We start from the raw sequence: 15,031 nt of genomic DNA on the forward strand, positions 1-15,031 counted from the left end.
TATAATTTTATAAATTAGGAAGAAAAGTCTGAAAAATAAAAATGTTTTATATTTTAAATATAAATATTTATTGATATTTAATATTAATATTAAAATGATATTAATATTATTTTTAATGAAAAAAATCAACATTCAAAAAGCTCCCAGATGTACTTTGGCCATCTTATATGAAGAGCCGATTCATTGGCAAAGACTGAGATACTGGGAAAGATTGAGGGCAGGAGGAGAAGAGGGCAACAGAGATGAGATGGTTGGATGGCATTGCCAACTCAATGGACATGAGTTTGAGTGAACTCCAAGAGACAGTGATGGACAGGGAAGCCTGGCGTGCTGCAGTCCATGGGGTCACAAATAGTCAGACATGACTGAATGTCTGAACAACGATTAGCGATGCTGAGCATCTTCTTATGTGCCTGTTAGCCATCTGTCTGTCTTCTTCAGGAAAATGTCTGTTCAGGTCTTCTGCCCATTTTTGATTCAGTTGTTTGCTGTTCTGATAGTAGGTAGTATGGGCTCTTGGCATATTTTGGCTGTTAATTCCTTGTTGGCTGCATCACTGGCTCGCATTTTCTCCAGCTCCATGCACTGTCTTTGCATTTTTTCTATGGTTTCCTTTGTTGTGGAAAACATTTTTTAACTTGAAAGCTATTTATTTTGAATTGCTAAACTCTCAATATTTTGAATAAATATTAATTAAAAACACCATATTTAAACATAATAAAAGTGTGCTTTTTGATACAATCTGTTTTATATTTATAATTTTTAAGTGATATTTGGAAATCAAAGCAATGTTTTAACAAAAATTTTAATTTGTATGAACAAAGAAGTTGTGGCCTAGAGCTTTACTGATAAATTAAAAGATACACAATTTCTTTTTTATGGATCAAAAGAAAAATGTTCTTTTTAATTGAGTATGTTTGATTGACAAAATTGTGTTAGTTTCAGGTATATATAATCAAATGATTTGGTGGCTGTATATATACACATATATACGCATACACTTTATATTCTTTTTTTGCAATTCTTTTCCATTATAGTTTATTATAAGATACTGAATACTGTTGCCTATACTATACAATAAATCCTTGTCATTTATCTATTTTATAAGTGGTAGTGTGTATCTATCAATCTCATACTTTCATTTCTCCCTCCCCCTCTTCTTCTTCGGTAATCAGCTTGTTTCTATGTCTGTGAGTCTGTTTCTATTTTGTTAATAGGTTCACTGTTACTATTTTTCAGATTCCACGTATAAGTGACCTCCTACAGTATTTGTCTTTCTCTGACTTACTTCACTTAGTGTGATAATGTCTAGAGCCATCTTTGTCACTGCAGATAGGATTATTTCATTCTTTTGTTGCTGATTAATATTCCATGTAGATATATATCTTCTTTATCCAGTCATATGTCAATGAGCACTTAGATGGCTTCCAGGTCTTGGTTATTGTAAACAATGCTGCCAGGAGCATTGGAGCGGATGTATCTTTCTGATCTAGAGCTTTTGTCTTTCCTGGATAAGTGCCCAGGAATGTAATTGCTGAATCATATGCTAGATCTATTTTCAGTTCCCTAAGTAACTTCCATTCCGTTTTGCATAATCACTGCAACAATTCACATTTTCAGCAATGGTGTAGGAGGGTTCCCTTTTCTCCACATCCTCTACGTTTTTTATTTGTAGACTTTTTGATGATAGCCATTTGGATGGGTGTGAGATGATAGATATCTCATTGCAGCTTTGATTTGCATTTTTCTATTAGTTAATGATGCTGACCATTTTTTCATGTGCCTGCTGACCACCTGTATGTCTTCTTTGGAGAAATGTCTGTTTAGGTCTTCTGACCATTTTTCAAATTTGTTTGTTTATGAGTTTTTTGTTGTTGTTGAGTTACATAAGCTTTTTCTATATTTTGAGAATTAATCCCTTGTTGGTCACACTGCTTGCAAAATTTTTCTCCCAGTCTGTGGGTTTTTTTTTAATTTATTTATTTTAATTGGAGGCTAGTTACTTTACAATATTGTATTGATTTTGCCATACATCAACCTAAATCCACCACGGGTATACACATGTTCCCCATCCTGAAGTTTCCTCCCACCTCCAAAACCTTGCAAGTTTAATTACACCTCATTTGTTTATTTTTGCTTTTATTTATTTTCCCTTGGAAGACTGAACCTATAAAATATTGCTACAACTTATGTTAAAGACTTTTTCACTTATGTTCTCTTCTAGAAATTTATAATTTCAGGTCTTATGTTTAACTTTCTTTGAGCTTATTTTTGTATGTGGTATGAAAGAATGTTTTAATCTTATTGTTTTATAAATGTCCAATTTTTCTACCACCACTTTCTGAAAAGATTGTCCTTTTTTCACTGTATATTCTTACCCTGTTTGTAATTGATTAATTGACCATAACTGTGTGGGTTTGAGTTCTCTGTTCTATGCCATTGATTTGTGTGTCTATTTTTGTGCCAAAATCTGCTACTTTGATTACTGTACCTTTACAGTACAATCTGAAGTCTGGTTGCATGATACCTCCAGCTTTGTTCTTTTTCTCAAAAATTGCTTTGCTCATTATGGGTTTTTTGTGGATCCATATAAACGTTAGGGTTATCTGTCCTAGTTCTGTAAAAAGGTCATGGGCATTTTGATGGAGATTGCATTAACTGTGTATATCTCTTTGGATACCATGGCAATTTTAATAGCATCAATTCTTCCGACTCAAGAGCATGGGCTATACTCTTTCCATTTCTTTACATCATTTTCAGTTTCCTTCATTGGTGTTTAATAGTTTTCAGAGTACAAGTCTTTCATGTCCTTGATATAATTTATTTCTAGATATTTTAGGGTTTTTGATGTGACTTTAAATTGGACTATTTATTTTCTCTTTCTGATATTTCATTACTAGTGTACATATATCTAGCAGATTTCTGTATATTAATCTTGTATTCTACAATCTTGCTGAATCCTCTTAATAGTTCTAATAGTTTTTTGGGTTTTTTTTGGAAGAAGGACTTTTATGCAATATAAAATATCATATATTATCTTCAAAAGTGACAGTTTTACTCTTCCCTCCAATTTGAATAACTTGTAATTTTGTTTCTTGTCTGATTTCTGTTGCTAGGACTCCCAAAACTATATTAAATGGAAGTGATGAGGGGGCATTCTTGTCAAATCAAACTGGAAAGCTTTCAGATTTTTACCATTATATATTGTGTTGGCTGTGGTTTTGTTATAAAATGGCTTTATCATGTTGAGATTTGTTCCCTCTCTACCCACTTGGATGAGTTGTTTTTTTTTTTTTATCATGAATGGACAATAGATTTTGTCAAATTCTTGGCTTGCATCTACTGAGATTATCATGTGATGAAATTTAAAAAAAATTTTTCATTAAAAACAATTTTTATTGGAGCGTAGTTGATTTACAGTGTTGTGTGAGCTTCAGGCCTAGAGCAAAGTGAATCAATTATGCAAAGACCTACTCTGTTTTTAGAGTCTTTTCCCATATAGGCTTCTATGTGATTCTCAAGCTTTTCTTTTATTAATGTGCTGTCCCACATGATTGCTGTATGATGAGCCACCATGTGACCATGGAATAAATCAAACCTGTCATGCATGATGTTAAGTCTTCAAATTGCCTTAAAAGTTATCTTTATAATTGTTATCATAACTCCAAATGATTCATAGTGTCCTAATAGGCCAAAATTTAAAAGCCAAGATAGGTTATTCTTGGAGATTGGCAAGGACCAATAAGGTCAACCTCTAATTTGAGCCCAAATGCCGATCTATAATTTGGTGGCCTGGATGCCTACGTGAAGGAGGGAGATTTAACGGAGTACAAGGTTGATCATCTGAAGATAGACTGAAGGCTCACTTTAAAATTAAGTGCTATTTTTTTCAGTGAATTAAACTATGCCATTATTCTTACTTCTCTTACTCTGGTCTGATATTTTAAAATTGTCATATGAAGATGCAACTTCTGCATAAGGAGTTGATAAAGACAAAAATTGAGCTGATTAAAGATGACCATATAAAGATGTTCATTATCACTGAAACAAGAACAGAAGCAAACAAAAATTAAGCAAGAAACCTACACCCAGACTATTTGAGACCAAGTTTACGTTTAAGAATGAATTATCAGATATCATAATCACTGCTTCAAATTATACTACGAAAATAAACTGATCCCATTCATCTTTGAACTCATTTTTCTGTCACTCATGGATGTGTGAGTTGCAGTGGATTGCATAAATGATGTTTCTTTGGGCATGTATTTAAATATGCATTGAATAAAGTGAGACTGGCGATGATCATGAGAAATAATGAAATGTGAATAAGAAGAAACCATGCACTAAGACTTCTAGGTTCAAGGTTGATGTTCCTAAGCTATTATTCCTGAGATATATTTTTAAGCCATTTGTGTCATAGACTTAGTAAAAAACTCAAGAAAGTACATCAAAAATTTGCATAACATTGGCCTATACTTCCCATAACTTGATCTGACCTGTATGAAACCACCTTATTGTTGTATCTATATAATTAAGATATGAATGTTATAGAAGACGTTGCTTTCCCCACAGCCTATTTTAAGGCCCTCTTGACCTCTTTGTTCCTTAGACTCTTTGTTCTGTTGTCTAAAGGGATTCAGCATGGGGATGACTATGGCGTAGAACACAGACGCCATTTTCTCTGTGTTCATGGAGGGGCGGGAGCTGGGCTGTAGGTACATGAGGGAGCCTGTTCCATAGAAGACAGAGATGGCGGTGAGGTGGGAAGCACAGGTGGAAAAGGCCTTCTGATGTCCTTCAGATGAGCGCATCCTCAGAATGGTGACAAAGATAAACAGATAAGAGATCAAGATGATTAGGACAGAAGAGGTGATATTGAAGCCTGCCAAAATGGAAAACGCCATCTCGCTTCTGTTGCTGTCTGAGCATGAGAGAGCCAGGAGAGGAGCAGCATCACAGAAAAAGTGATCGATCACCCTGGGTCTGCAGAGAGAGAGACCGAATATGTTCCAAGTGTGCACAGAGGCCTCCGGAAAACTAAGAACATAGGACGCTACGACCATCCAGGCACACACTCTTGGTGTCATGATGTCGGTGTAATGGAGTGGCTTGCACACTGCTGCGTGATGGTCATAAGCCATTGAGGCCAAGAGAAAAGTTTCCACAGCAAGAAAGACTGCAAAGAAGAAAAACTGAGCATCACAAGCTTTGTAGGAAATGGCCTTGTCTCTCATGAGGAAGCCAGCCATCACTTTGGGAGTGACGGCTGTGGAGTAAGCCAAGTCCATCAGGGAGAGGTGGCTGAGGAAGACGTACATGGGAGTGTGGAGACGAGAGTCCAGCAGGATCAGTGTGGTCACCCCCAGGTCCCCAACCAGAGTGAGGAGGTAGATGAGAGCGAACACTAGAAAGAGTGGGGTCTGCAGTTGTGGGTCATCAGTTATCCCGGCAAGAGTGAACTCAGTCACGACTGTACTGTTCTCCTCGGGGATCATTTGTACGTTATATGAGTGTCCTATAGCAATTAAAAAAAAAAAAAAAGAACTGTTAAGTAACTGAGTTAGAACTATCACAGTGTCCAGTGTATGGATGTGGACTTGGACCACAAAGAAAGCCAAGTGCCAAAGAATTGATGCTTTTGAACTGTAGTGTTGGAGAGGACTCTTGAGAGTCCCTTGGGCTGCAAGGAGATCCAACCAGTCCATCCTACAGGAAATAAGTCCTGAATATTCATTGGAAGGACTGATGCTGACACTGAAGGTCTAATACTTTGGCCACCTGATGTGAAGAACCGACTCACTGGAAAAGACCCTGATGCTGGGAAGGACTGAAGGCAGGAGGAGAAGGGGACGACAGAAGATGAGATGGTTGGATGGCATCACTGACTCGATGGACATGAGGTTGAGCAAACTCTGGGAATTGGTGATAGACAGGGAAGCCTGGCATGCTGCAATCCATGCGGTCGCAAAGAGTCAGACTGAATTGAACTGAGCTGAATATTTTACATCAGAAGTCTGTGAATCTCACTGGGCCTAATAGCAAAACTTCATTTTTAAATTGATAGGCTTCCCAAGTGGCTCAGTAGTAAGGAATCCACCTGCCACACAGGAGCTGCGGGCTCAATCCCCAGGCTGAGAAGATTCCCTGAAGAAGGAAATTGCAACCCAGTCCAGTATTCTTGCCTGGGAAATCTCACGGACAGAGGAGCCTGGAGTTCTACAGTCCACGGAGTTGCAAAGAATCAGTTACGACTTAGAGACTAAATAGCAACAACAACAGGAAAATAGACTATTCTAGCTTAAAAGATTTTGTAGATAATACAACCCAATCTTCTATCCTAGTAAATGATAAAATTTAAATTCAGAAATAGAGGTAACTTATGAAAAATTATAGGATTTTTACTAAGTGAGATATGTTGGCATCACACGTCAGACTTTAGAAACTGATACAGAATGTTCATGCACTAAAATAGGTTACTACAATTTACTTCATTTCACTACTATTGTATCAAGGGGAATATAATTGATCTTCTGACAACAGAAGTTTTAATATATCATGTTCTACACTCCTTATTGCAAAATTCAGACTTATATTGAAGAAAGTAGGGAAAACCACTAGACCATTCATGTATGACCTAAATCAAATCCCTTATGAATATACAGTGGAAGTGACAAACAGATTCAAGGGCTTAGATCTGATAGACTGAGTGCCTGAAGAACTATGGACAGAGGTTTGTGACGTTATACAGGAGGCAGTGATCAAGATCATCCCCAAGAAAAACAAATGCAAAAGGCAAAATGGTTGTGGGCCTTAGGAAGCATCACTATGAACAAAGCTAGTGGAGGTGTAGAAATTCCTGCTGAGCTATTTCAAATCCTAAAAGATGGTACTGTGATAGTGCTGCACTCAATATGCCAGCAAATTTGGAAAACTCAACAGTGGCCATAGGACTGGAAAAAGTCAGTTTTCATTCCAATCCCAAAGAAAGGCAATGCCAAAGAATGATCAAACTACCACACAATTGCACTCATCTCACATGCTAGCAAAGTAATGTTCAAAATTCTCCAAGCCAGGCTTCAACAATATGTGAACCATGAATTTCCAAATGTTCAAGCTGTATTTAAAAAGGCAGAGAAATTGTCTTTTTTAAACAAGAGATCAAATTGCCAACATCCATTGGATCATCAAAAAAGCAAGAGAGTTCCAGAAAAACATCTACCTCTGCCTTATTGACTATGCCAAAGCCTTTGACTGTGTGGATCACAGCAAACTGTGGAACATTCTTAAAGAGATGGGACCACCAGACCACCTTACCTGCCTCTTGAGAAATCTGTATACAGGTCAAGAAGCAACAGTAAGAACCAAACAAGGAACAACAGACTGGTTCCAAATTGGGAAAGGAGTATATCAAGGCTGTATATTGTCACCCTGTTTATTTAATGTAAGTGCAGAGTACATCATGAGAAACGCTGGGCTGGATGAAGCACGAACTAGAATCAAGATTGCTGGGAGAAATTATCAATAACCTCAGATATGCAGATGACACCACCCTTATGGCACAAAGTGAAGAGGAACTAAAGAGCCTCCTGATGAAAGTGAAAGAGGAGAGTGAAAAAGTTGACTTAAAACTCAACATTCAGAAAACTAAGATCATGACCTCCAGTCCCATCACTTCATGGCAAATAGATGGGGAAACAATGGAAACTGACAGATTTTATTTTCTTGGGCTCCAAAATCACTGCAGATGGTGACTGCAGTCATGAAATTAAAAGATGCTTGCTCCTTGGAAGAAAAGCTATGACCAACCTAGACAGCATATTGAAAAGCAGAGACATTACTTTGCCAACAAAGGTCCATCTAGTCAGAGCTATGGTTTTTCCATTAGTCATGTATAGATGCGATATTTGGACTATAAAGAAAGGTGAGCACTGAAGAATTGATGCTTTTGAACTGTGGCATTGGAGATGACTCTTGAGTGTCCATTGGACTGCAAGGAGATCAAACCAGTCAATCCAAAAGGAAATCAACCCTAAATACTGTTTGGAAGGACTGATGCTGAAGCTGAAACTCTAATACTTTGGCCACCTGATGTGCAGAACTGACTCATTGGAAAAGACCCTGATGCTGGGAAAGATTGAAGGCAGGAGGAGAAGGGGACAACAGAGGATGAGAGGTTGGATGGCATCACCGACTCAATGGACTTGAGTTTGAGAAAGTCCAGGAATTGGTGATGGACAGGGAGGCCTGGTGTGCCGTAGTCCACTGGGTTGCAAAGAGTCAGACATGACAGAGTGACTGAACTGAACTGAGTCTTCAGTAGCCTCAGAGGATAATAGGAAACATGCTCAGTTGCTCAGTCATTTTTTACTCTTTTGATCCCATGGCCTTAGCCTGCCAGGCTCCTCAGTCTATGGTTTCCCAGGCAAGAATACTGAAGTGGGTAGCCATTTCCTTCTCCAGGAGATCTTCCAAACCCAGGAGTGAAACCTGGGTCTCCTGTGTTTTGGGCAGATTCTTTACCATCTGAGCCAGATCCCTGGGTCAGTAGGATACATAGACTATATATAGGATATATAGAATATCAGGGCTGCTGTAGAAAATCCTGTAGAAAGAATAAAGACATCCAGAGAATAAACATTAAAAGTGTGATTCCAAGCTAGAGACATCCGGATGCACAATCTGCTCGATATCATTTGTCCATCAGTTTTTTTCTTGAGCTCATCATCTAACTGGAGTGACAGTGCAAACTGGCATGGCAGGCTGCTACACACTGTGACCAGGACAGAGTTACTTGTTTCTGTATTGACTAGAGGAGTGGATGTTGTAATCGAGGAGTTCCAGATAACTGTAAATCAAACATCCTATATCCTCACTCACTCCATTTGCTTCTGCTCCAGATTGCTTCCACTGTCATATTCCATCTATGCCTTCCTCTAATTCTCACACAATATTTCTCCTCTACTCAGATAGTGGTCAGCACAGCTATACCAAGTATGAATTAGTTTATTTTCTGAGTCATCCTGTGTATTAGCTAAGGTTTCTGAGCCTCAATTTCTCCATATCTAAAGTGGATACAACAATATTTCATGGCACGTAGTAGGATTCAATCAATGCAGATAATCTTACAGTTAGAAGATAGTGGTGGAATCTATCAAGGGACCTAATATGTAAGGTCCTGAAGTTAAGGAAAGCTCCCATGTCGAGAATGAAGTCTGGGATGCTATAATTTCACCCAGTTCATTTTCTCTGCATTAATCTCATTAATCTATGCAATAGATAATGATGATGTGGAGCAGGGTGGTAGCAAGGAAGGCAAGGAGACATTACCAAACTCTAGATATATTTCTATAAAGTAGAGCTTGCTGGATTTCCTGATGTAGTAAATGTAGGATATTAGAGAAAGAGGGAAAAATGATAATTCTATTTGTTTGTATAAATCGTGAAGGGAATTGAGTAGAAGAAGCAGATGTTTGAGGAAGAACAAGAATGACGATTTCAGATTAGTCATGGGGAGTTGGAGATTCTTCTTGGCCGTCTAACGTAGAAGTGCTGCATAAACAATTGGACTGGTTGCATCAGAATTTATTAATTCTAATTATATTGGCAACTTGATACTGGTTTAACCTTCAAATATCATATTAAATCCACACAACTAACTCAGACCATTAAAGGAAAGAGTTTAGAGAAAAAAATCAGAGTGTGATCATGTTACAGATTTAAGGACATGGAACAATAAAGCATTAAGAAGAAAGTGGGAATGAAGATTGTCACCACAGAGATGGCGCGAGGGAAGCCCTGTCCCAGGACACAGATTTCAGGTGGACTAGTTGGGAAAGGGAGCATCCAGATATCCTGGTTATGCTGATAAATGTAAATCCTCCTGTAAATTTCAAAAGGAACAGTAGAGTGATTTCAGGATTTGGGCAGGAGTGACTGCTGGGCTTAGAAAGAGGGATATGAAGAGATGTGGACATTATCTAACAGGAGTTTAGGGCTGACTTGAATTCCTCAGCTTGGTGAATGACACACCAGTAAAGAGAATCAGGAGATTAGTCCTCAGGTCTAATCTCTAGATTAGATCATCTAGAGGGTGGCAACCAGGCTAGGAGGTTGTGGGGTGGAAGGGGAGGGTGACGGTCTTGACAGGAGCCTGTAGCTGTCCATTCCCTCTTTACTCCTGCTGGTGGTGGTAGGGGGGCCACTGGGAGGCATTATCATTCAGAGAAGACACCCTCTTTGTTCCTACTTACCTTAATCAATACTCATATTAGGGCCCCAAAATCTGAGGGTGGGGGTAGAATGTACTGAAAGCATTTCATTTTGTTTTTTAACCATCTTTCTTCTCAACAAAATGAAAGAGTGAGTCTTAATCCTGCACTTTCCTGCAGGGGAGAAAAAATAGTTTCAAGCACATTCCTGTGTTAACATTAATCTACTAAAAAGGTAGAATTATAAAATGTCTTTAAATCATGTATTGACCTTTTAGCAATCCTTTCTACATTTTTTTGTTTGATTGGGCCACCACATATTAGATATTCAGGACATAATTTAAAAGGGTACAAGGTGTTCTGTGCCCTTAGTACAATTCGAATTTGTTCTTCAAAGAATAACACGAGTTTCAATACTTCCATGAAGTCTTCAAAAACTCCTCCTCTCTAACACTGCCATTCTGTTATAACCTATGGAGCACCACTGGTCACTTTGTTACTTATAATAATTTGTTTTGTCTTAATTTAAGCTGTATCTCCCATATAGGACTTCAATACTATATAAGCAGATGTACAAAGTTAAATAATGAACTAATCTATGGTAGCTAGAAACTACTGAGCCCTTTCTATTTCCAGGGAAACTCATGCATGCTATACCTCCATTGATTTATCACCCAACCATGTGAGATATTATTCCCATTTAACATATGGGGAAACTGAAGCTTGCCGACAAGGAGTTACCCAATGAAGTCCATTAAACCATCTAACAGCAGAGCTGTTATTTGAAGTAATGTCATTTTGAATCAAAGCTTGAGATTTTGAACACTAAGAAATATTTTCTTTATATTTTATATGTAATCTGTTACCCCAGCCCTGGGCACAGAAATGTTGTTCATTATATTGGCCTATTCGTGAATGAATAAAGAAAGCTGAACTCCGAAGAATTGATGCTTTTGAGCTGTGGTGCTGAAGAAGACTTTTGAGAGTCCCTTGGACTGCAAGGAGATCCAACCAGTCCATCCTAAAGGAGATCAGTCCCGGGTGTACATTGGAAGGACTGACGCTGAAGCTGAAACTCCAATACTTTGGCAAACTGATGGGAAGAGCTGACTCATTAGAAAAGACCCTGATGCTGGGAAAGATTAAGGGCAGGAGGAGAAGGGGACGACAGAGGATGAGATGGCTGGATGGCATCACCAACTCAATGGACATGAGTTTGAGTGAACTCCTGGAGTTGGTGATGGACAGGGAGGCCTGGTGTGCTGCGATTCATGGGGTCGCAAAGAGTCAGACACGACTGAGCAACTGAACTGAACTAAACTGAGAATGATATAAAAAACATATTCCCTGGTCAGAAAGTATAGAAGACCAAGAGAAACATATAAAATGTTGATTATTTCAGATATTCCTATTCTTTATTCCCAAGCAGAGAGCATTGCTTTTGTCCTTCAAGCCAGTGGGATGGTACCATGGTCTCATTTATTTATGCTATAGTTCACTAGCCAATGGATCTAATAGTTCATCAATCTAGGTGCCTAATACCAGCAAATATTCAGAATAAACACTAAAGTCCAGGCTCCCTCATTCCCATAAATTCTTCCTTCTGATGTGATTTTTACACCTCTCCTTTCCGTGCATTGTTATAGTTGGTCAATTAGCCTGGGTCCCCCTTAGCTTATTCTCTCGATTCCTTCTCTTTTTCATTAATGTATTCTCCAAATTATAATAAAACTTCAAATTGAGATCCAATTCAATATTCTCAAAGAATTTGGGATTAGCCAGCATAGCTAACAGTACCATACTCCAAAAGAGGAAGCTAAAATTGAGGAAGGGTTAACAACTTGTCCAAGGTCTACAAGCTCATGTATGGCAAAGCAGGGACTCAGGAACCTCTTGTTCCTTTTATTTATTTATTTTTTACAAGATAAATATATATCTTCCTTAAGAATTTCCATGGTATTTGTGACTCAGTCTGTCATTAAATATCACAAACATATAGTGACATTCAAAACATTCAGTATTCAGTTATGAATAAATCAAGAGGGAAATGGGTACCTTGATGTATTTGCCTGGTTACCTCTGGCCCTGAGAATTTAAACAAATTGTAGATTTGATCAGAGGCTTACCTGGCTCCCTGAACAATGAATAAGCAAATTCATTGATTTCATATATGAGACTCAAATCAGAAATTCAATTCATAAACGATGAAAAGCATTCAACTGAGATGTTCTTCTTAGCCTTTGATCAAAGGGGAAAAGTTTTTCAGAGCCAAGAAAGAATAAGGAAAAAAAAAGCAAAGCCACAGAAGTAGGTAACATGACTGTATGTTAAGAGTTGCTGATCTGTCCCTTCAGCTAGGTCACTTAATTGCTTTAAGTCACCATATGTTCATCTATAAGAGGGAGATATTAGAAAGGCAGCCCCAAACAACAGCTTCGCTGAAAGACTATTGCTGGCATGAGAACAGAAGAAGATCCTTGTAGTGTCCTGAAAATGGTGATCATCATAATCAAAGTCATGAGTATTTGCAGGTATTTGCTCTGGTCATTACTGCAGGCTCCCAGTTTGGGGAGATCTCACTCCGGGGAGATACCATAGAAGGTAATAAACAGCATTGACAATCAGTTGAATGAATGAATGGTCAAGGAACTCTGGCACTTGGTCTTTTACATATAAAGCCAAATGTGCTTGGGAACTGAAAGAGAGTCATACACCCATGGAACTCTCAGGGGACAAATCTCCCATGAGAGCAACAATAGGGCCTTATCTCAGACTACTGGACAAACAGTGATGAATGTGTGCATAGGAATCCAGTTCTGCTTGCTGAGGGAGACAGTGAGTCTATTAACGTAGCTTGTATTAATTCTCTTTGGTGATGCTAAGATCAAGTTACACCATTACTTCTAGGGCCGAATATTGGCATAAACATGGAGTAACAGGGACAGAAGTCTGTTATTAAGCCAAATGGATTTCAGACAGAATTGCATGCTTTAATTCTCAAACATTTGCACCATTGACAAAAATTATTCATTCATTCATTCAATTGTGTATTGGTCCCAGAGGAGTTTAGGCATAGTCCTGACCATGGATGTATATCCATGCAAAACAACCATGTTCATAGTCTCACATGCTCAGGTTAATAGGAGAAGACAAGCATTAAGCAAACTCACAAATAAGGATATACAATTATAATTAGAACAAGGTGCCCACATGAGAATGAATAATGAAAACCTACTTTTGAAAATCTTCATTTATTTAACTGTGTCGGATCTTAGTTGGCTGGTGGGATCTTCGTTGCACGAGGCAGGATCTTTCATTGTGTCAAGACGGCTCAGTTGCTCCTCTGCATGTGGGATCTTACTTCCTGGACCAGGGATCGAATCTGTTGCCTAAATTGCAAGGCAATTGCAAGTTAGATTTTTAACCACTGACTACTATAGGGAAGCCCCATAAAAACACACTTTCAATGACAGGCACAGGTTTTCTCAGAGAATCAACACCTCAGCCAATACATGAAGGATGGATAGAGGTAACGTAATAAGTGTGAGTGATAGTCGCTCAGTCGTGTCTGAGTCTTTGCAACCCCATGGACTGTAGCCCGCCAGTCTCCTCTGTCCATGCAGTTCTCCAGGCAAGAATTCTGGAGCGGGTTGCCATTTCCTTCTCCACAGCATGGGAAGGATTTGCCCAAACAGAGTGAAAAGCTACGGTGTCTTCAAGTTGTCAAAGCAGTTGGCAGAATCTAAAGAAGCCAGAGGGACTGCAGCACAGTTAGCAAGACTTGTTTCTGGAAAGTTTGTTTTCAGTGTCCTCTCCAGAACAAAATTCATAAACAAACACAAGCAAACAAAAATGCCCATCCCAAAGATGAAAATTATCAGGGGGAATGATTGGTGTGGACCACAGGACCAGTGTGGACAACTGGTTTAGTTCAGTTCACTCGCTCAGTTGTGTCTGACTCTTTGCAACCCCATGAATCGCAGCACGCCAGGCCTCCCTGTCCATCACCAACTCCCGGAGTTCACTCAGACTCACATCCATCGAGTCAGTGATGCCATCCAGCCATCTCATCCTCTGTCGTCCCCTTCCCCTCCTGCCCCCGATCCCTCCCAGCATCAGAGTCTTTCCCAATGAGTCAACTCTTCGCATGAGGTGGCCAAAGTACTGGTTAGTATAACTCAAATCTGATCCTGCATAAAGCAAAAACCTCTGGGACTGACGATTCGGTTCAGACTGGTGTACATTTTATTCCCACTAATTTGGAAACATGCATCACTGTGTGCCAAGACATAATCTATTTCTCAAGGAGAATCCATCATACCTAAAATCTATTTCTTACAGCCTATCAGTTTTAAAAGCCTCAGTGCAGTAATTCCTAAAATTTTCCTTGAGATATTGCATTGCATGGAGAAATCAGCTCTGATTCTGTTTCTTTGACTTGCTTTTAGTTGTTTTTGTCTTTAAAATCATACATAATGGCCCGCCTCAGAGAATCCTGCCCCTCTGTTGATCTAAAGATCAACTGCCTAACTGTTGATCTAAAGAGCCTTTGTTCAGAACCTTGTCCATCTGGAGATGTCAGGAAGGAAAAAATTAACACATCCCCTGCCTGAGGCTTGCCACCCTTGGATATACTTGCAAGATTAATGGACTTTTTACTTTGTTTCCTGATCCACAAAAGAACCTGGCATCCAGACCTCATAAAATGGATATTTTGAGACATTAGTCTATATCTTCTCAGTCACCCAACTGCCTCTGATTCATTGGCCTGTATTTCATTCTCTCCAATTCATGCATCTAGCAGAGCAAGTTTAGACTAGGTA

General features: G+C 38.8%; 1 pseudogene; it reads right to left on the minus strand.

Annotated features, from left to right (window-relative positions):
• Positions 1-4,573: 4,573 nt before the first annotated feature.
• LOC120877100 lies at positions 4,574-5,495 on the minus strand (annotated as a pseudogene).
• Between the last annotated feature and the right edge of the window lie 9,536 nt (positions 5,496-15,031).

The sequence above is a fragment of the Oryx dammah genome, unplaced genomic scaffold (assembly GCF_014754425.2).
Source record: "Oryx dammah isolate SB20612 unplaced genomic scaffold, SCBI_Odam_1.1 HiC_scaffold_17, whole genome shotgun sequence".
Taxonomy (NCBI): Eukaryota; Metazoa; Chordata; class Mammalia; order Artiodactyla; family Bovidae; genus Oryx; species Oryx dammah.